The following is a 20,492-nucleotide window of genomic DNA, read 5'->3' on the forward strand; positions in this document are numbered from 1 at the left end:
CCTGTTAGAGACCACATCACTAAAGATCAGAGAACCACTGACAAATCATTGAAGGGTGGAGAAAGATAATTGTAATAGTCGATATAATGTTGAGATGTCCCAGAAGAACCTGGAATCTATTTCCATTACTTGCTTGTCTCACTTTAATATGAATAGCTTCATTTGGAGGATCATTTTTTTTAAAAAGTGCTTCCCTCTGAAAAAGGATAATTCCTGCCATAAAAAAGGTGTGTGTGTGTGTGAGAGAGAGAGGGAGAGAGATGTGGCTAGACAGTTGGGCTCTGCTATGCTTTGGATTCAGAGGGAAGAAGGGGCTTGGAGGGGAGGGTGTGTATATAACATCTGCCAGCAACTCTTTAAACTGATGCCACTTTTCCTAGGATCCCAGAACAGCTGCAGGGAAAGGAAGCCATATGATTCCAGCAGAAGATGCGGTTGCTTTAAGGAATTGTTGGCAGGTCCTTCAAAACCTCACTGCTTGCATCTAAGCATCTTTTTGCCCTCGGACTAAAAGTGTTACACAGCCATACAAGATACCAGCTAGCTGGATACAAATTTGATTGCACGTGAATTGTGGAGTCTTGGTTCCTTGCTCACTAGTGCTGTAACCTAGGAATTCCACCCCCACCCCATCATATGGGTAAGAGAAAGTTTAGGGATGTTAGTAGACCTTTGGAAAGGCAGGATAAAAAAGCAGAAAATAAAAGGAAATACTTATTGGTCATTTCTCAAAATTAGAAAAATTAGAAACTGATACTTGTATAGGTTTAGGACATTCCATGTGATTAATGCCTGTTATTTTTTGTAAAACAACAACAACCCTTTAAAATAAGTATTATTACCATTTGCAAGTGAAAATACTGAGGCTTCAAAAGTTTTAAGAATTGTTGCTGCACCCGCTGCAATTATATATACATACTGGTAGGGAAAAATAGTAAGCATAAGTATTTGGTGGATAGAAGAGAATTCTTGTAGGGAGGTATTCAAGAAGTTCATATTTCTTTATCATACATAATGGAAATGTTTGAGGATCAAATCAGCTCTGATGTTGTATTTCTCTCCTTTAATCTTTCTGCCTGGACAGAAATAAATACAAGATAGATCTTGATTGTTCTGATAAGTAGACCCTTTGCAATGGAAGGGTGCAAAATGTAATCAGGAATTAACCTTGAGGTTGTCCTGCACAGCATGAGAGTGAGGAAATAACTATACCGAGTCACTCATTCCATGAAGCAGTTTGTAATGGTACTGTATTCATCTTGGCAATCTGTTAAGTGTGTTAGGTCAAGAGGCAATGATTTATCCAAGGCTATAAGGCAAGCAGCATCAAGGCTAAGCTGAGGCTTTGGAGTTCCACTATATGGGTTATCACTTGGCAATCTGAGGCATACTTAGCTGGGATGACACCTATTTCATAGAACTCTTTAATGTTGGACTGTTGACGTGTCACAGTCATATTTTGACATGATTTTTAAAAGGCAAGTTAGATTCCTGGTGGACTACATAGGGACACCAGTATTGTTTTTCTAATATGGAAATAGTTTACTGTTTTTTCCAGGGGGGAAGAAAAACTTGCATTTCCCAATGGTCTCCATCCAGATTTGATCCTGTTTGGATCCTCTGAAACCAAAATATATCAGATGTTGCCATCTAAGTGGACTTTAAGAAAAGATGCAGGTTTTTTTGCCTGATGATATTCTATTGTTTGTTTTTCCAGGATGTTATTTAAAAAAAAACTTTCCAGGAACATGCTTAGGAACAGGATTGCAATGCCCATGGTTTTGATATAAGTGTAATCCGCCCCCACCAATTATTTTTAGCTGCCATTTTAAAGGAAAGGGTGAATTTTAGTCCATAGCTCCAGCAGATTGGAAAGGGTTAACTCATTATGCATTATGATCTTCATGTAGGGCAGCATTCTTATCATGCCTGAAATTTCGATTAAAAATAAGGATTCAAGGGATGTAGAAATGAGTTTGAACTGTTTCCTTTTTAGTTTTTTTAATTAAAAATTAGAGTTTACTAATTTTTATGTTTTACTTTAGATAGCCCCATCCTATCCTATCAGGCTCACATTTTTAATTTCAGTGCAAATTAGCCTTGTACTGCAGGAATTCCCTCCATGCACAGACAGCAATGAGGCTCTGCCTTGCATCTTTCTACCTGAATGCAAATGAACCTCCAGGAATAGCATACCTCATGCTGCAAGCAAAGGACAATAGTTATCTTGGGTGGGTGGGGAGCAAAACAGGAGAAAAAAAGACAGCAAAATGGAAACACCCGTTTCTTAAAAGGTAGCATAAACTGCAATCTTACCTAAGGAGGTATGCTAAATTTAAGTTCTCTGTCCCCTATAAGCCGCTTGTCACTCTGCCAATAGGCTGACGTTGCCCATGCATCCTGCTTGACTGCTTTCATGAGGCATAAGCAGGGATTAGAGAATGAAAGGAGGTCCTGTCAGGTGGAACTGCTATTCATTCCAAGAGCTGAGGGGCTCCACAGATGGGATCCACCTTAAAAGAACTTCTAGCCATCTATCCATATGACCAGAGGAGATACACTCAAAGCAAAATGTTTCATCTACCATATTCTATAGCCAAGGCAACCTTAACAAAGAACCATCAGCTCTCCCATTTCCCTTCAGACTTTTTTTTTTTTTTTTTGGTGCTGCAGCTGGTCTGGAAGTTCTCTCTCTTTTTAATAATTATGTCATTATTGCATCCTTCTTTCATTCAGAGGAAAGGAGGTAAGGAGATGCCAGTGCAAAAGAATGGGCATTGAAACAGGAATGGCTTGAACAAGCAGTGTGTGCCTAGAACAAGAAGTCTTTTTATATTGTATATGAAGTTATACATGGCTCCATTCAGCATATTTCCCTCAGTGTGAGCTGCATGCAGAGAATCAGGCATTCATGACCCAGGGATTACAGCATTGGCATTTCCACATTTTCATGTTAAGCCTTCACTGATTTTTTTTTTTTTGGTTCAAAGAGTCTACTAACACAACTGTGAAGACAGAATCTGAGGTTTTGCCTCCAGGCAGAGAGATCCATTTAGATTCATTTCAATTTGGACCCTTTTTCATTATATTCCTACCACTGCATGTCTACTTTTCAGTCAAGTTGTTTAAATTAATTCTTCTTTTGTATCATCGTTTTATAGAGTTATCCATGTCTGAGAAAGAAAAGTACCCTGAAGGGCTGCTGCAGCCCAGACTTGCTCTGTATTGATTAGGATTTCAAGGAATGATCAGTGAGTCCATTTGGAGAGCACCAAGTTAGGAAACTGCTTTGACACAAATAGATGAAATTAAGCATCCCCCACAATCTGTTGCAAAAGTGCTGTCAGATGAATTCAAGTTACTCTGAAATATACACACAGACAGCATAATCATGCAATGGAAAAATCCAGGCTGAGACATTTTTCTGCCTAAAATGAATGTCAAATTGGTATGTTCTGATTCTTCCATGAACACAAGCCAATCAGGTGAACAACCAACCATAAGATGTTTTTGGGCATCACACTTAAAGTAGACTAGTTTAAGTAAAGTGGGGAAATCACTGTACTCCTCCTAAGACTCAAGATCTACCTTGTAATGGATAGCTAATTCATGAGTAATTAATGTAATGATTCCTGGGGGTGGTGGTGCAATGGTTAGTATGCAGTATTGCAGGAAATTCTGCCTACAACCAGGAGTTGGATCCTGACTGGCTCAAGGTTGACTCGCCCATCCATCTTTTCGAGGTCAGTAAAATGACTCAAGATTGTTGGGGGCAGTATGCAATTAGAGAATGCTGTAAAGCTCTTTGAATTGGTATAGAAGTCTAAGTGCTATTAACAAGATTACAAAAAATAAACGAACCTCTCCCATCTATAGTTTGTCAAGACTGGTAATTTACATTGCAAATTATGACTTGATCATTCAAAAGTTGTTTCTTTATTCTACTAGTGAAAAATTCTGGTTGTCCAAGTACTTTGCAATAACTACTTGATGTGATTCTAGGTGCCCTCCTTAGTCATTAAAATTTTCCAGGACAGTTATTTAAATCAAGACTTCCAATATCAGTTCACCCTTGTTAATCACTATTTATTACTTACAATGGTATATTTTATTAGGGTTATTAGATCTGGGTTTTAAAAAAAAATCTAGTTGACATTAAGCACACTTTGTTGTCATCTAGTGGTTGACCAGCATTGTACAAACCCAATTTGGTAAGCATAATTTCATCATCAAAGTGATAATAGCTTTAATATTAACAGAAACTTCTGCCCCCACCCAAATGAATTTTACAGCTGCCGCAGTTGAAATGAATCTCAGACCATCTTGGAATAGAAGAAAACATAAGTATGTCTTTCACTACAGGAAGCCAAAAGGCAAAGAATGTTTCATATTAGCAGAAAACAATCTAGCCACAGATAAGGTTTTTTGGGTTCACTTCATTTTAATAAACCAATTCACACAATACATTAAGAGACATCATTTGAGTTTGGCTTGGCATGTTATGTGAATCAAACCACCATAGTTTTTAAACCATGGGTTAGTGTGTAAAGAAAACACAGCCAGGTGTAATGAACCAATGTTTTATTGGAAGGAGGTGAAGACATTTGAGAAGTCTAAAATGTTGGGAAAGAGAAGAATAAGCTGCAAAGTGGATGGACTTTGGAAGACAAAATTAGGGACAGCATCCTAAAGAAAATCTATATGATCAGTAAGTCAGTACTGACTGATGGCACATAATGAATCAATTAAAATAGGATCTATGAGCTCAGGTCAATAAATTTTATAAACCCTTATTTTTGCTTAGATTGCACCTCAGGTTTACCCAGTTGTTACGGATTGAAGCACAAATGTTATTGTGTTATAGAACAAACCCCTGCACTCCCTGTAGCTTTTCCCTGCTTCAAAGGGGTTGCAACTCTGATGTAGTGTTATAACATGATCCCTGCATTTTCTGTCTGCATCAAAGAAATCTCCTTGATTAGTAGTTTTAAAAAATATGGTCTGAGGACCCATGGAGTCCCCCAAGATTCTCTAAGGGCTCCATGAAATCAAAATTATTTCCTAGATATTGAAAATATTTGTGAAAATGCAAAACAGTATCACTCATACTTTTCATTTCAACATGAATGGCTCTTTTTTTGGAAAAAATATGTTAATATATAGCAGCTTTAATATTATTTTACATGATTCAATAAATAAATAGACTATGAATGCATCCACTTTAATCCTGTCCCGTCCCATTTGTCTCAGAGGCACTGCTTAGGGCACTTCTGGGTTGAAAGGATTAGCTAATGACATCACCATTGCCTGGGGGACACCTGTGGGTAGTCCGTTCATATGTCCATCAAGGAGCTGGAGCGAATGACAGGAGCTCATCCCACCATGCAGCAGCCCTGGTCTCGAAGATGAGCTTGCGAACCTCCAACTCAGCGTCCTAACCATGTGAGTCACTGCGCTCCAATCCATTTTAATTTTTAATATGTTAAATAACAATAAATTATACTTACAAAAACTCTTTTGGGGTCTTCCATGTGTGTGTGTGTGTGTGTGTGTGTGTGTGTGTGTATTTGGGAGGGTATCCCCTTAGAAGAGCAGGATATAATTCAGAATAATCATTCCTTTGCCTTTTCAATATTCTTGCTTTTTTTCTACTACTATTAGAAAACAATAATATGAGCTTCCTTCTCTGGTTGATACATTCCCATTTAAACCATGATATATTTTTGGAGTTATTTCCTACATTGGTTTCTTGGAATATAGCCCTGAGCTACAGAGCAGCTGCTGCAGTTTTACTTTTGACAAATGGGTCTCTTCTTCGAAAATTAAGCATCTCCCTTCTCAGTCCAACATGTGAAATTTAAGATGTCTTAAATTCACTAAAATTCAAGCTGCAACACAGAGGATCCACCAGATTAACAGAAAATATCCTTTTGCTATTTCAATCTGTCATTTGAATAGTGACAAGGAACATTTATAATGACTCAGAAGACTGATTCTGGCCTTTTAAACCAATGGTTTCGAAAATATATGCTAGCAAATTCCTCAGCTTACCAGAATTTCTTTTCCCAAAAGAATAACAACAGGGATACTCCCTGCTCATGTTCATCAATATTGATCTCCCCTTGGATGATGCAACTACAAGAAAATATTGAAATGATTTAAGAAGATGGCATTCTCATGAGACAAAATTAAAACCCAGGGGCTTTAATTTCTTGTATTCCAAATGAACTGATTATGGCGTTAGCACATGCCTCAAATATTTATAATCACTGAAATCCCTCCACAGACTAATAATGAAAGAATTCCCTGAAGGCATAAATTCAGATTATTCTTATGTCCTGAATTGAATTGACTAAAAATCTGATAGTCCCAACATTAGAAAGCATCAAAATGGAAAACAAATTATGCCTGCAAGATATGCCTTTGGATGCCAATAAACAATATAAGAATGGGTATGCTATCTTTATTATCCAAGTTAACAATTAATGTTCAGTCTTTTTTTTAAAAAAACAACAACAAACCTTTAACTACACTGCTTAAAAAAATAAAGGGAACACAAAAATAAGACATCCTAGATCTGACTGAATGAAATATTCTTATTAAATACTTTGTTCATTACATAGTTGAATGTGCTGACAACAAAATCACACAAAAATTATCAATGGAAATCAAATTTAGCAACCCATGGAGGTCTGGATTTGGAGTTACACTCAAAATTAAAGTGGAAAAAAACACTATAGGCTGATCCAACTTTGATGTAATGTCCTCAGTAGTGTGTGTGGCCTCCCTACAACGCCTGGGCATGCTCCTGATGAGGTGGTGGATGGTCTCCTGAGAGATCTCCTCCCACACCTGGACTAAAGCATCCCCCAACTCCTGGACAGTCTGTGGTGCAATGTGGCATTGGTGGATGGAGCGAGACATGATGTCCCAGATGTGCTCAATTGGACTCAGGTCTGGGGAATGGGCGGGCCAGTCCATAGCATCAATGCCTTCATCTTGCAGGAACTGCTGACACACTCCAGCCACATGAGGTCTAGCATTGTCTTGCATTAGGAGGAACTCAGGGCCAACCGCACCAGCATATGGTCTCACAAGAGGTCTGAGGGTCTCATCTCGGTACCTAATGGCAGTCAGGCTACCTCTGGCGAGCACATGGAGGGTTGTGCAGCCCCCTAAAGAAATGCCACCCCACACCAGTACTGACCCACTGCCAAACCGGTCATGCTGGAGGATGTTGCAGGCAGCAGAACGTTCTCCACGGCATCTCCAGCCCGTCACATCTGTCACATGTGCTCAATGTGAAGAGCACAGGGCGCCAGTGGCGAATTTGCCAATCTTGGTGTTATCTGGCAAATGCTAAACATCCTGCACGGTGTTGGGCTGTAAGCACAACCCCCACCTGTGGATGTTGGGCCCTCATACCACCCTCAGGGAGTCCGTTTCTGACCGTTTGAGCAGCCACATGCACATTTGTGGTCCGCTGGAGATCATTTTGCAGGGCTCTGGCAGTGTTCCTCCTGTCCCTCCTTGCACAAAGGCGGAGGTAGCGGTCCTGATGCTGGGTTGTTGCCCTCCTACGGCCTCCTCCACGTCTCCTGATGTACTGGCCTCTCTCCTGGTAGTGCCTCCATGCTCTGGACACTACGCTGACAGACACAGCAAACCTTCTTGCCACAGCTCAAATTGATGTGCCATCCTGGATGAGCTGCACGACCTGAGCCACTTGTGTGGGTCGTAGACTCCGTCTCATGCTACCACTAGAGTGAAAGCACCGCCAGCATTCAAAAGTGACCAAACTATCAGCCACAAAACATAGGAACTGAGAACTGATCTGTGGTCACCACCTGCAGAACCACTCCTTTATTGGGGATGTCTTGCTAACTGCCTATGCTTTCCACCTGTTGTCTATTCCATTTGCACAACAGTATGTGAAATTGATTGTCAATCAGTGTTGCTACCTAAGTGGACAGTTTGATTTCACAGAAGTGTGATTGACTTGGAGTTACATTGTGTTATTTAAGTGTTCCCTTTATTTTTTTGAGCAGTGTATAATCTTCAAGATTCCTGGGTTGGAGGCAATCAAAGGAAAGTAAGCATATTCTTAGGAACTCAAGCCTAAGAACCTAAATTATATTCTATGACTCTGGGAGAAATTCTAGTAGTTTTGAAAGCATTTTCACTGGAACATAGCAAGGGACCTTTATAGTCCTATCTGATCTGGTCATGTCTATACAGCACTGATGAATCAATTCAAGATGTTAGTAGTGCATGGGTTCTTTTATAAGTCATCCAGAATTCTGTAATGCTATACAAAAAGTTATAAATTATTCCCTGGTGAAATATTCCATACAGAATTCTATAACACAGTTGTACTTATGGAAAAAACAGTGTCTAGTTGAGTTCCTTTTAACTTCTCTTTGGAGTTTCTTGTTCCATATATATTTCATAAACCCAGAGAGGTGATGTTTAAACTCTCAACAACTCACTTTTAGAAAAGCTTGGGTAGCATTAGACATATAATGGTATATTGTGCTGATTACTATATTGCATACCTACATGTATTGAAAATAAATACCTGCTTAATATTGATATACTGATCGAAAGATGGGAGTTGTTATAGAAGTAGAACATGGCATTCTTATTTTTTTGCAGACTTCTTACTTAATTTTCATATAAAACACAAACTGTTTTGTTCCTTATTAAAAAAAATACCTTGATGTAAAAAGTTTAACTAGTTTCTGTGGCAAGTGCATTTTGAATGAGCTAGTCATAAAGTAGCATAACAGCAAGCCTTAAGACTCATGAGTTAAAGGTATTTAGTTGAGTATTTTCAAATTCTTTGTAGTTTCTTTTGATCTGGTCATTAATATATAAACGGAATAAAACTTCTTCGTGGTATTGTGGAGATTAAAACTCTCTTCTTTACAGGAACACAAGACAGAAAATCTCAGAAAACCTGCAGGTTTTTTTTTAAGATGGGGAGGAACTTTAGTCAACTTTGTTCTTCAATTTATCAGAACATGTTCAATAACTATTTAAAAACTTAGTAACTAATTTCTTGGATATTCAGAATAAGAAATATTGTTTTGACTTCTGTGAATCTTATTTATTTGTACTTGCTAAAGATATGCTCCTTAATCATTAGGTATTTTTCCTAAACTTAACCATTGAGAATAAACCTACATTGTAGGAAGCTCACTCAACATTTATATCAGGATTTTGGAATTTTGCTATGTGTTAGTGTTAATAGCTCTGCTGCTACATGTGCCAAAAACATGAATACAGTTTCTTTCCCCTTCATTTCCATCAAAGGCTAAAATGCAAGAAGAAAATCATTTCTGACACTTTCTTTTTCTGTCTCCTTTGACAAATCTCAAGTAACTGAAATCCCAGTTAGCTACAATCTCACAGCAGTTTTTAATTATTTATAACTTAAAGCACCATACCCTATCTGCTACTCTCCAGATGAATTTACTCCAGCTTCCAAAATTCCCTGCCAAAATAGGTCTTTTAGGTCTGTAATCTCTTTGTGGGCTTGCTGACTGTGAGGAATTATGTCAAATTCTCAAAGAACCAGGTCACCATTTACAAAGTCAAGCTCACTGTTTTATAAAGTTTATAAAACACACACATTGAAATTGAAATTTCTGAGCAAGGCTCAGCCATTGGGTGATGCTCCTAGTTCCTAAGTTCTTCTTTGAGATCTAACGGGCGGCGGCATGCATTGTAACTGGCCTCCTTCCATCTGCTCCATTTGGTATCAATTTGCGTTTGGAAAAGAGCATTTCCAGCTCCCAGCTGTGCAGGCCTGCCTGCCAGGGCAGCACTGATCGGATTTGCAGCTGTGCTTAACTTCCTTTACTGGTTTTTGCATCTGAGTCTTGTTCTAGGATTGAAAGGGAAAAAGAATAGGAAGATACAAAGAGAAACCGTACCTAGTGAGAGATATATACTTTGTATATTTATAGGTTATTGTTTCATTCTTGCATATATGTAATTCTTCTCATCTTGCATTGCCAATTACTAGCTTAGGTCAAATAATTCTGCTAATCTTTCAACACATCAACATTTATTCTTTAGTCATCCAGACACTAGGCAAGTGTTCGGAATAACTTTCCTTGCAGAAATAGTCATGACATGACTTATTTTCTTATGAAAATAATGGATCAAATAATGGTTTTGGATATATATGGTTTTGGATATATTTCATCAAATCCTGATAACAGATATGAAATATTGAGAGATGTTTCCCCATGGAGGCACAGAATAAAGTGCAAAGTCCTTATAAATCAATTTAAGAAATTCACAGAAGGGAAGTACTAACAAAATATACAAAATATATTATACAGTAATTATAATTATTCAGAAAAAAGTGATGGTAATCTCATGATAGCAAGGTAAAGAAAAACAAAAACCTAACCAAAGTTGACAGTTCTAGTCCTAATTAAAAAGAGTTTAAGTAGTGATCAGTGGTGGGATTCAAATATTGTTGCCACTGGTTTGGTGGGCATGGCTTGGTGGGCGCACTTTGTGCACACGCACACACGTTGCATGCACGCGACTGCCAAACATGCACTTTGCGCAGCTAACTCACCTCCTGCAAGCCTGCATGATCCCGGTTGCTTCAGCAGCTGCCGCGCGACACTATTCTGTGCCGCGTAAAGCAGCTGCGCTTCAAATTCAGCAGATAAAAGTGAGTATGGGAGACCGGGTGGGTGGGCCCAACAGCAGAGTGGTGGAGGGAACCGGTTTGGTCTCTGCTGCTCATCACTCCTACCGGCTCGCCAGAACCGGGCCAAACCGGTCAAATACCACCACTGACTGATATGGATTCTTACTTGTTGAATAAGTGACTAGAATTAACACCACATTTATAGAAATATTACTTTGTTTTCTGAGGTTCTCGCGAGTATTTGTATGTGGATCTTTGGTTATTCGGGTTTCTCCCGCGAAGATTGGAAGTATCTAGGCAGCGTTTGATGAAGTCTCATTCATCATCTTCAGGCTTGTGTCTTCGGCTCTGTGCTTCTCAGAGTGATGTGAGGAAGAAGCAGCTGCAAGCTCACATCACTCTGAGAAGCACAGAGCCGAAGACACAAGCCTGAAGATGATGAATGAGACTTCATCAAACGTTGCCTAGATACTTCAAATCTTAGCGAGAAAACCCGAATAACCAAAGATCCAAATATTACTTTCAATATACTTTTCTTGGTAATATTTTCCCTGTTCAATAATTAAAATTATTTTATGGTATAGGACCCAAAAGACTGTCAAGATTATTTTTTTCCAACACACATTGTCTTTGACAACACCGTTCTATGGATTTCTCTGCTTTCTGTGCTCAAATAGATGGAAACTGTAAAGTTTTCAACTGTGGTACTTCAGCTGTACAATACTCATCCAAAATAATTTCATTTGATACCTACTTATGTTTTTCAATACCAGATTAAGACTCCCCTCCCCAACATTTCTTTGATTGCTTTAGTAAGCTTCCTGATTCTACTTTTTAACTTTTTATTCTGGGAATTTGTGAGTAATCAATGTATATTTGAGATCTAGAATTGGTTTTATGCAACGAAACTATGATAATGTTTCAACTTTGCTTGTTACAGTATTTCAAAACCTTCAGATGTGTGATGAATCTATTTAAACCATGATTTAATAGTGAATAGTCACCATTGAAATGACTCTCCAAATTTATCTATGATGGGAAAATTAAGTAAATCCGGTTATACTAAGAAACCAAGATTTGAAAGCCAAAGTCATTCAGCCTAAACTTTGTACAAGCCTTCTAGTCTAGCAGACTTTGATCCAAAAAACCCAGTATCACCTCATGTATTTTGAAGGGAAAAAAGGATAAATACCTCAGTAAAATCCATTTTTACTATATGCAAATGTTTTTGCTGTTAGATGATCATGATTTATGCAGTATATTATATTTTGGGTGTTTAAAGAACAGTTAATTGAAGATACTCAGTTCAAGTGATGTTGATCATTATTTATCTTTCCTCTGATTAAATTGTCACTGGTAAACTAATAGTATTGACCTCAAACTCCTCTCTACCTTCTAATTGTCTATACATGCTACATTACATTGGGAAAACGGGTTATAGGGGACTTCTCACCTAGCACTTCAAATAAGATTGCCAAGACTTTTCCAAATGGAAAATACAAATTCAATGTTCTGCCTTCTAATAGAATCTAGAATATCTGCCGTTACATACCTCTGAAGTCAAAAGCGATGCACTTTAAAATACATTAAAGACACTTTCCCTGGTTATCTCTTTTTACAGCTGAAGATTTAATTGTTGGATAACTACAGGTCCCAGAGAAAATGCACTCTCAGAAAAAAAATATCATAGTGAGAGGCCAGGCTATCATTTTGAGGTCTGAAACAAGGAAATATTTTTGCAGCTAGTTAATAAGGCTGTTGTCAGTCCCAGAAAGCACCAGTAGACCAGATCAGAAAATCAAATCCATGGGAAAGGGAAAACTACTTTTGTTGATATGGGCTGTAATAACAGAATTGTACCAGCCTGATTGTGCTGTATCCCCTTCCTCCTCTCATAATTCAGTGAATTAGGGACGCATTTGCCTGAGCTCTTCAACATACCACCTATTTGTTTTGGACTTAAAAAATGCTTCAGCTGCTTTAGCCTGGCTAAATAGTTCCTGCATATGTCCATCCAGATCTCTATTATTCTCTACAATACTAAACTATTGTTTGATCTTTCATGTATTTTTTTCCAATGGCTTCGTCACATCTAATGATGAAATTGTATCAAGTTGATATAGAAGTATGCACATGATTCTGCTATTATCCTCATTATTTTCCCTATCAGTAAGACATTCATTGTTTCCTTGTTTCTAAATTGCTTTCATCTCAGCTCTCTGCATTGCATTTTCCTTCATACTACTTAAACAATTATTTCCAAAATAATTTTTGAAGGAGAATGAATTCTCTTTCAAAAATTATTTTGGAAACAATTGTTTAAGCAGTATGAAGGAATGTAGTATTCCAACCAATATAGAAATTTTTATTAAAATTTCCATTAACCAATGCATCAAATTACAAGCTTCTAACAAGGAAGACTTATTTAAAAAAAATACTTTGAAATAGTATGCATGTGTTTAAGGTAAGTGCATTTCTGAAATGTAGCTACCATGAAATAAATGTTCAATAAGGGCCATATTTTATATTTTTTGTATGCCAGCTTTCCCCAACTTTGTGTCCTCCAGATGTGTTGGGATTACAATTTCAATATTTCTGAGTCAATAAGACATGTGAAAAATACTAAGTTGAAGAAACTAATTCCGTATTGTGTACATCACTGTGAAATTGTTTGCTGAGAAGCTTTGTGTAAATAATCCATCAGAGAAAAACATGTGTATATGATAAGCACATTTAACAAAGAAAAGAAATTAAATTCACGTGTTCCTGAAGTTACAGTGAATAAGCATTGGAGACCTGAAATTACTAACATGTTTTTGCATTGAGGTTGTTCATGCTGTTTCCTATGGAGAAAGGCAGCTTAAGACACAACTGCTGTTGTGATAAGTAGGCAAGACTTGACCTGTAATATAAGTACACGATGTCATATCCTGATTATTAAAAAAAAATGCTGTCACCATTTTTAAAACTAGAGCCATATGGTAGCTGGCCACAAGATAATAAGAGTACCATGCTACACACACACACACACCATATTTTTATTTTGAAAGGGCTAAACTAAAAATGATGTGGGAGATCTTGAACAGGATAGGCAGGGCTTTAAAAGGATTAATTCTAGTGTGTCTGCACGTGCATGCCAGAACAATGGCATCGGGAGTATATTTCCATCCGTATAATTCCTTGTTCGTTTCCTTGGCCAAATCAGACAGAAGTCGAATGAAAAGGGTTTCAGTAAGTTGAGAATGGAGAGGGGAAAGTTTCGTCTAGTGCCCTGGTTACCATCTAGCTAAGGTTCCCTTTTTCCTCCTCCTCGCCCCTGATGTTGCTGCCATTGGCATTTTAAGAATACCCCAAGCCTGGACTTCCCGCCGTCAAAAACAGTCCCCAGACCCCGTGGTCTGGTCGCTGGATGGTAGACACGAAGGAGGGGAAAAAAAAAAGTTTAATATTGTGGCTAACGTTACTTTCGGCTTCGAAACAGCCAGTGCGCGGCGAGATTCAGTGGCGTCCCGAGGGCGGAGAAGGCCCGGGACCGTCTCCGGACCGCGCGGCGCGTTTGTACTTGACAGCAGCCGCCACGCCAAAACCAAACCCCGTGGGTGGAATGGGGGGGGGGCGTGGAATAAACCCCAGTCCCAAATTGCTCTATTTAGGAGAAACCCCAGCCGGGTGGGTGGGTGAGTGAGGGTAAACGGTAGAATGAAAAAGCCCTCGTTCGCTCGTTGCATAGAATACGTGAGGGGAGAAAAACTCTCTCACCCCCGCGCGTGGTTTGGCAACCTGCTTGGTGGGCGCCGGTTGCCAGCCGCGGCCGAAAAGCATGAGCTTAATTCTTCCAGCTTGAGCTGAGTCACCTTCGTCCCTAACCTCCCGACGTGCCCGCCTGCACCCGACTCCCATCAAAATATCAAGCGCATGAGGCGGCAGCATCTTTCCGGCCCGAGCAGCTGCTTTCCCGCTCGCGCGGACGGGTCCCTCTCCTTCCCGCCCACTTGGGAGGAAAGCAGACAGACAGACTCCCGCTCCTCGCTGCTAGGCAGTGCGGACTCTCCACTCTGCACGTACCGAATGGAGGCGGTCTCCGCCTCTTTCTTTCCGCGCATGGAAAGTACCGCGCTGCGCGTGGTGGTCCTTCCCTCCCTCCCCCTCCCCCTCCCCTTTCAGTTGGCGAAGAACTCAAGGGTTGGCGTGAGGCAGGCTGCGGAGAAGGCCCCGCCCGCCAGACAAATGCGGGGCACGGGCTTCCTCCCTCGGAAAGCCGCGGCGGGAGAGGCGATTGGCCGCTTCCCATGGTCGTTTCTTTTTCTTCGGTCGTTTCTTCCCAGTTAAAGATGTGGAAACATGTTTCAGCTGTGCGAGAAACGGGGTCTTATACCAAGGTTCCGGAGGCGTCTTATTTAATTGCAAGAGGATTGTGGTGTTATGTTCCAGAAGAAATCTTTGCGCTCAGATGAGCAAATTAGACTTTAATAACCGGTTGACCGAGCTGTAGTTTTTGTTTTTTGTTTTCACTCTCTCTCTCCAAACCACCGACTCCCAATACAAATATGCTCTGGAAACATCATTTCTCTGCTCCTTGCCTGTGAAGTTGCCCTCATCTCCTCCCCAGCCCTTTCGGAGTGAAAGCTGTAGGTTGCCCTTAGCTGTACCAGTGTTAAAATAGGATTTTCCCCTTTGATTCCATTGGGTCCAGTAGCTTTTGCAAGGTTAAGCTGTTACAGCAGAGGCAAATCCAAGGGGCTGTTTCAAGCTGAAGAAAATATATCCAGGGTCCTTGAATTCAGGATCAGTTGTAGCCTAAGGGGTCCTTTTCTGGCAATGCATCCTTGTCCTAAGCACACATCTATAGTGTACCACAAAATAACATGTGAAAGTAGCTAATTTACACACACTATGGAATAATGGAATTAATCTGTGGCTACTAGATTTAAACTGCTGTTTGTCAGAATCACATAAGAGCACCAAGTCTGCTCAGTTGGCAATCTTGTAAATGGTTTACCTCTTTTTGTGCATGGCACACATAATCAAGACAGCAACGTTCAGTAGTAATTTAGAACAGTTGTCATAGAAGCAGGATAGAGATGAGCAGCAGGGCAGCAGAGTTCACACTAGCAAATCAAGGATGTCTGGATAGCAGTTTAACTGCAGTGGGGAAAAACCATGCTGTTTTCTCACCAGGACTTTACAGTGTCATTCAACCTTGTCTTGCACCCGTGTAACACTGTTAGCAGCAACAAAGAGAGGCTTAGTATCGTAGCTATCATATTGTAAAGATGCTCTAAATTCCTCTTGAGAACTTTGATTTAGTGAAGCTTCCTTCTCTGTGATCTCAACAGTCAAAAAGGCAAACCTTACTTCCAATAAATGCAAAGTCTTTTCCTTTATATTCCAGTATCTTTTTTTCTGGGTGGGATAAATGCTTATAGTAGGCCCTCAAGCAGTGCATGAAAGCAAAACAGTTTTCAAAATATGGTCCTCTCCCTAGTAGCTAGTATTTGGAAGGCCATTGCTTTTGAGATCCATTTGTTCTACATGTTGTTTGCAATGCAAGCGACGCAAGCCTTGTGTTCCCACAGGCCTTGTGGGCAGCACATCCTTGTTCCCGCGCAGCCTGGATTAATTGCTTTGGGGGATGCTCTGGGGATGACATTTCTCTGCGGGCCCACCAGTGGGCCGTGGCCCACCAGTTGGCGACCACTGCTTTAAAAGGTACGGCCCAAGAAGAAAATGGAGAATAGAAGACAGGAGGCAAACTCAGGCACTATAGTTGGCTTCTAGGTAAACCTAAGCCCAATGGAACAGTTGCTATTTCATCCTATCACAGCTTTAGCAATAGTTACCACAAGCTAAAATTAAATGTAAAGAAGACCAAACTAATGACAATCGATACAACACCAGCCTTAGAACTGGCAATGAGGATACTAAAGGGATGCTATCTTCTGCCTTTTAGGACCAATCATCAACGGTATAGGGAGAAGCAGTCAAAATAGCTTTTGGTAGAGCAGCCACAAAGGCCTTGGAAAACAGACTCAAATGCCACGATGTATTTCTACCTATAAAGATCAGAACTGTGGAAGTTACAGTTGTGTAACTTCCCTGTGACACTTTATGGAAGTGAAATTGCACTTTGAAGAAGAAATATAGGAAAAGTACTGATGCTTTTGAACTTCTGTGATTGAGAAGACTCCTGAAAATACCATGGACAGCCAGGAAAAGAAACAAATGGATCATTAAACAAATCAACTCAGAATTCTCCCTTGAAGCACAAATGACCAGGCTCAAATTATTCTACTTCAGACACATTATGTGAAGATCTATCTTTTTAGACAACACTCTGATGCTGGGAGAGGTAGAAGGAAAGAAAGAGGAAAACGAGGACAACCAACAAGCAAGTTGGATGGACTCAGTTCTAGTGGCAATGAATGCACCAGTGGAAGATATGAAGGACCAGGTTACAGGCATACACTCATGGAAAAAGTCTATCCATATGGTTGCTAGGAGGGGTTGGCAGCAACTTGATGACACATAATCATTTTCCTTTGTATAAGCTTTTGTTTTTTGTGTAAGTATTCTGTCATATATAGCAGGGGTCCCCAACCGCCGGTCCGCGGACCGGTGCCGGGCAGCGGAACAAGCCTTACCGGGCCGCTGGTTGCTGGGCGCCGCCATCTTTTTGGTAAAAAAGCAATTTTTCGTCAAAAAGATGGCGGCGCGCCAGCGCCAGTGAGCTTTTCGGGTAGAAAGCCATTTCTACCCGAAAAAGCTCACCAGAAGCGCTGGCGCCGCCATTTTTGACAAAAAATCACTTCCGGTGGCGTCACCGGAAGTGATTTTTCGTCAAAAAGATGGCGGCGCCCAGCTGACGCCGGAACCGGGCCGCGGCGTTGAAAAGGTTGGGGATCCCTGATATATACCTATCATACAAGCTTTTCCTTATATCTAGAACATTGCTTCCAAAAAGATAGAAAAACTAGCTGGAAAATTCATAAAGGGTCAGAACAGAAGGTACTTCAATCTCCATAACATCTTGTGAATAAAGGAGAGTTAGGGCAGCCTGAGTCAAGAGAGAAGCTAGAGCAACCCGAGTTAGAGAAGTTGGGCAGATTGCCGTGAATCTTCATCTCTGGGGATGCAACAATGATGACTGCTTATAGTAGGGGTGTCAAACTCAATTTCATTGAGGGCTGCATCAGGGTTGTTTTGACCTGGAGCTGGGGGTATGTGGCCAGGGTGAACATGGCCAGCTTGACGTCACTCCTGTCGGCGCCTATGGTAGCCTGAGTACTCTGCCAGTGAAAATGGGCTTCCGAGCTCCATTTTCAGATGCAATGGGCCGGGGTGGGATGCAAATTTTTAAACTACTGTTTCTGTGGGCATGGCTAGATGGGTGTGGCTAGGTGGGCGTGGCCAGGTGGTCATGTGACTGGGTGGGAGTGGGTTGTTGTTGTTTTTTTGCTTACTGGGCCTCAGGGAAGCCTCCTGGGAGCAAAAATGGGGTGCAGAGGGCCATACAGCACCTCCCCATGCCCTGTTTTTTACCTTCTGGGCCTCAGGGAAGCCGCCTGGGTGAAGTAGTACAACAGCGAGGGGGGGGGGAATCAGCTGGGAGGAGGGGGAACAGCTGCGCCACATGATTTAGATTAGCTAGAAAGTAAGAAATCCAATGATTTCCTGCTTTCTAGCTAATCTAAATCACGTGGCACAGCTGATCTTCGGAAAACAGCTGATCAGTGGGAAAAAAGGGAATACCTTGATCTTCAGAGCTATCAGTTTGCCCAAACCGGGCTGAAGTGGTAGAATCCCACTCCTGCAGTGGCCTCCTGCAACCCTCTGCCAGCAAAAATGGAGCTTGCAAAGGCTGCCCACAGCCCTCCCAAGCTCCATTTTTGCTGGCAAAGGTAGCACAGACTGGTCCTTCGCTGTTTCCAGGGTGGCCCCATGGGCCAGATCTAAGCGCTCTGTGGGCTGGATCCAGCCCCCAGGCCTTGAGTTTGACACCTCTGGCTTACAGGGAGGTAACGGGGTCATGGAAGTCCATACGGCCTATAGAACTCCCTCCATCAAGAATGAGGAGCAACCAGGGCTGTTGCCACCTGTGATAATTTCTCCATATTAGAACATGCTAGAACATGATACAGACAGTCCTCATTTACTGACTGCCTCATTTAATGATGATTCATAGTTTTGACAATGACAAAAAAATAACTATACAGCCAATCATTGATCTTCATGGATCTGTAAAAAAAAAAAAGCAGAAGTGCAATAGGAAGTGCAGTGGTTTCACAACTGGGCTTACTATTTGTTTGCTTTGCTTCACGACTAAGTTGGTGGTCCCAATTATGGTTACTGCACAAGGACTATGTGTAAAAGCTTTGCTGAGAAGCATTTTAGGTGAAGTCTAATCCATGTCCTTGAAATGCAATGCATATTTGTACTCCATTTTACAGGCAGCTTAACTCGCGCCACAGCAGCTTTTTAATAGACTAAACAAGTGTATTGTTTCATAGCAAGGACAAACTGAAAGGACTCACTTGTGACACAGTGGAAATGCATATGATGATCCTTTCGGCTCAAAGCAGATGTTGGTTGCTATAAATAGAATCGCAAGGTAAAGCAAGAAGAGTTGTAATTTTTAGCTGGTGGTGCCTGATGAGCGCATCTTCCAATGAAGGATTTCCCAGAGGCTTAATTCCCATGAGGAATTCTGGGTTCCTCTGGATCAGGTTGCACCCAGACTTGGCTAAGCACCAGAGAATTTCAGGATTTAAGTGGCTGTGAACTGAACGGTTACAGGCCAATCCACATTAGGCATGGAAAATTAGATTAAAAGGATTGGAGTGATGCAAAGTAAGAACAATTTTTTTTTTGCTGGGCAGCGCAACAGCACAGCACAGAGAATGTAGGAAGTTGCTGGCAGATGTCTTCTATCAATGCATAGGCACAATAACCTGGTGGGCATCAGGTTAGAAACAACTGGAATATGGGGGAAAATCTATTTGTGTATCTCCATCCTCCCCCCATCCCATTCTTGTTGGAAGCACCTAAGGTGCTTCTGGGTTGAAAGGATTAGCTGGTGACATCACTGTTGCCTGGGGGATACCCAATTGGGGCTCATTTCATGTTCCCATTAATGTGCCTACCGACTTACCTATCTACTTGCTTTGCTTTAGAACTGCTAGGTTGGCAAGAGCTGGAGCAAAGGACAGAAGTCACCCACTATGTAGCAGTGCTTGGATCTTGAATGTGGGCTTGCTAATTATCAACCCAGCATCCTAAGCATGTGAGCCACCGCTTTCCCCTTGCATCTCCAATGATAGAAATGCATTTTACAGTAAGTGAGGGGCAGTCTGTTCCAATACCCCAAAACTACTATTTATTTTTTAAAATAATATTTCTGATTTTTTCCCCCTGTCATACAAAATAAGGATGGAATCCTGACCATGATGTTAGATCCCAGCTCACTACCACTTTCCCCTAAGCCAGGGGCGTCAAACTCAAGACCTGGGGGCTGGATCCAGCCCACAGGGTGCTTAGGTCTGGCCCACAGGGCTGCCCTGGAAACAGCGAAGGACTGGCCTGCGGTGTCTCTGCCAGTGAAAACGGAGCTTGGGAGGGCTCTAGCAGAGAGTTGCAGGAGGCAGTTTTAGCCAAAAACGGAGCTCAGGAGCCCGTTTTGCTGGCGGAGTGCTCGGGACACCACAGGCACCCCAACACGAGTGATGTCGAACTGGCCACGCCCACTCTGGCCACAGCCATCCCGGCCCTCCAAGGTCAAACACAACTCCGATGCGGCCCTCAATGAAAACGAGCTGGACAC

At 41.2% G+C, this 20,492-nt stretch overlaps 1 long non-coding RNA gene across 2 annotated transcripts in view; it reads left to right on the top strand.

Annotated features, from left to right (window-relative positions):
- Window positions 1–20,492, top strand: part of LOC148132826 (uncharacterized) — a 226,187-nt gene that overhangs the window by 1,875 nt on the left and 203,820 nt on the right. For both annotated transcript variants that reach the window (XR_015749673.1, XR_015749675.1), the window contains exon 3: window positions 381–4,855. This is a non-coding gene — a long non-coding RNA (uncharacterized LOC148132826). The remainder of the gene's footprint in view (window positions 1–380; window positions 4,856–20,492) is intronic.

This window comes from Notechis scutatus, chromosome 1, assembly GCF_049901735.1.
Source record: "Notechis scutatus isolate UNSWTSFEM ecotype Mainland chromosome 1, rNotScu1.2, whole genome shotgun sequence".
Classification (NCBI taxonomy): domain Eukaryota; kingdom Metazoa; phylum Chordata; class Lepidosauria; order Squamata; family Elapidae; genus Notechis; species Notechis scutatus.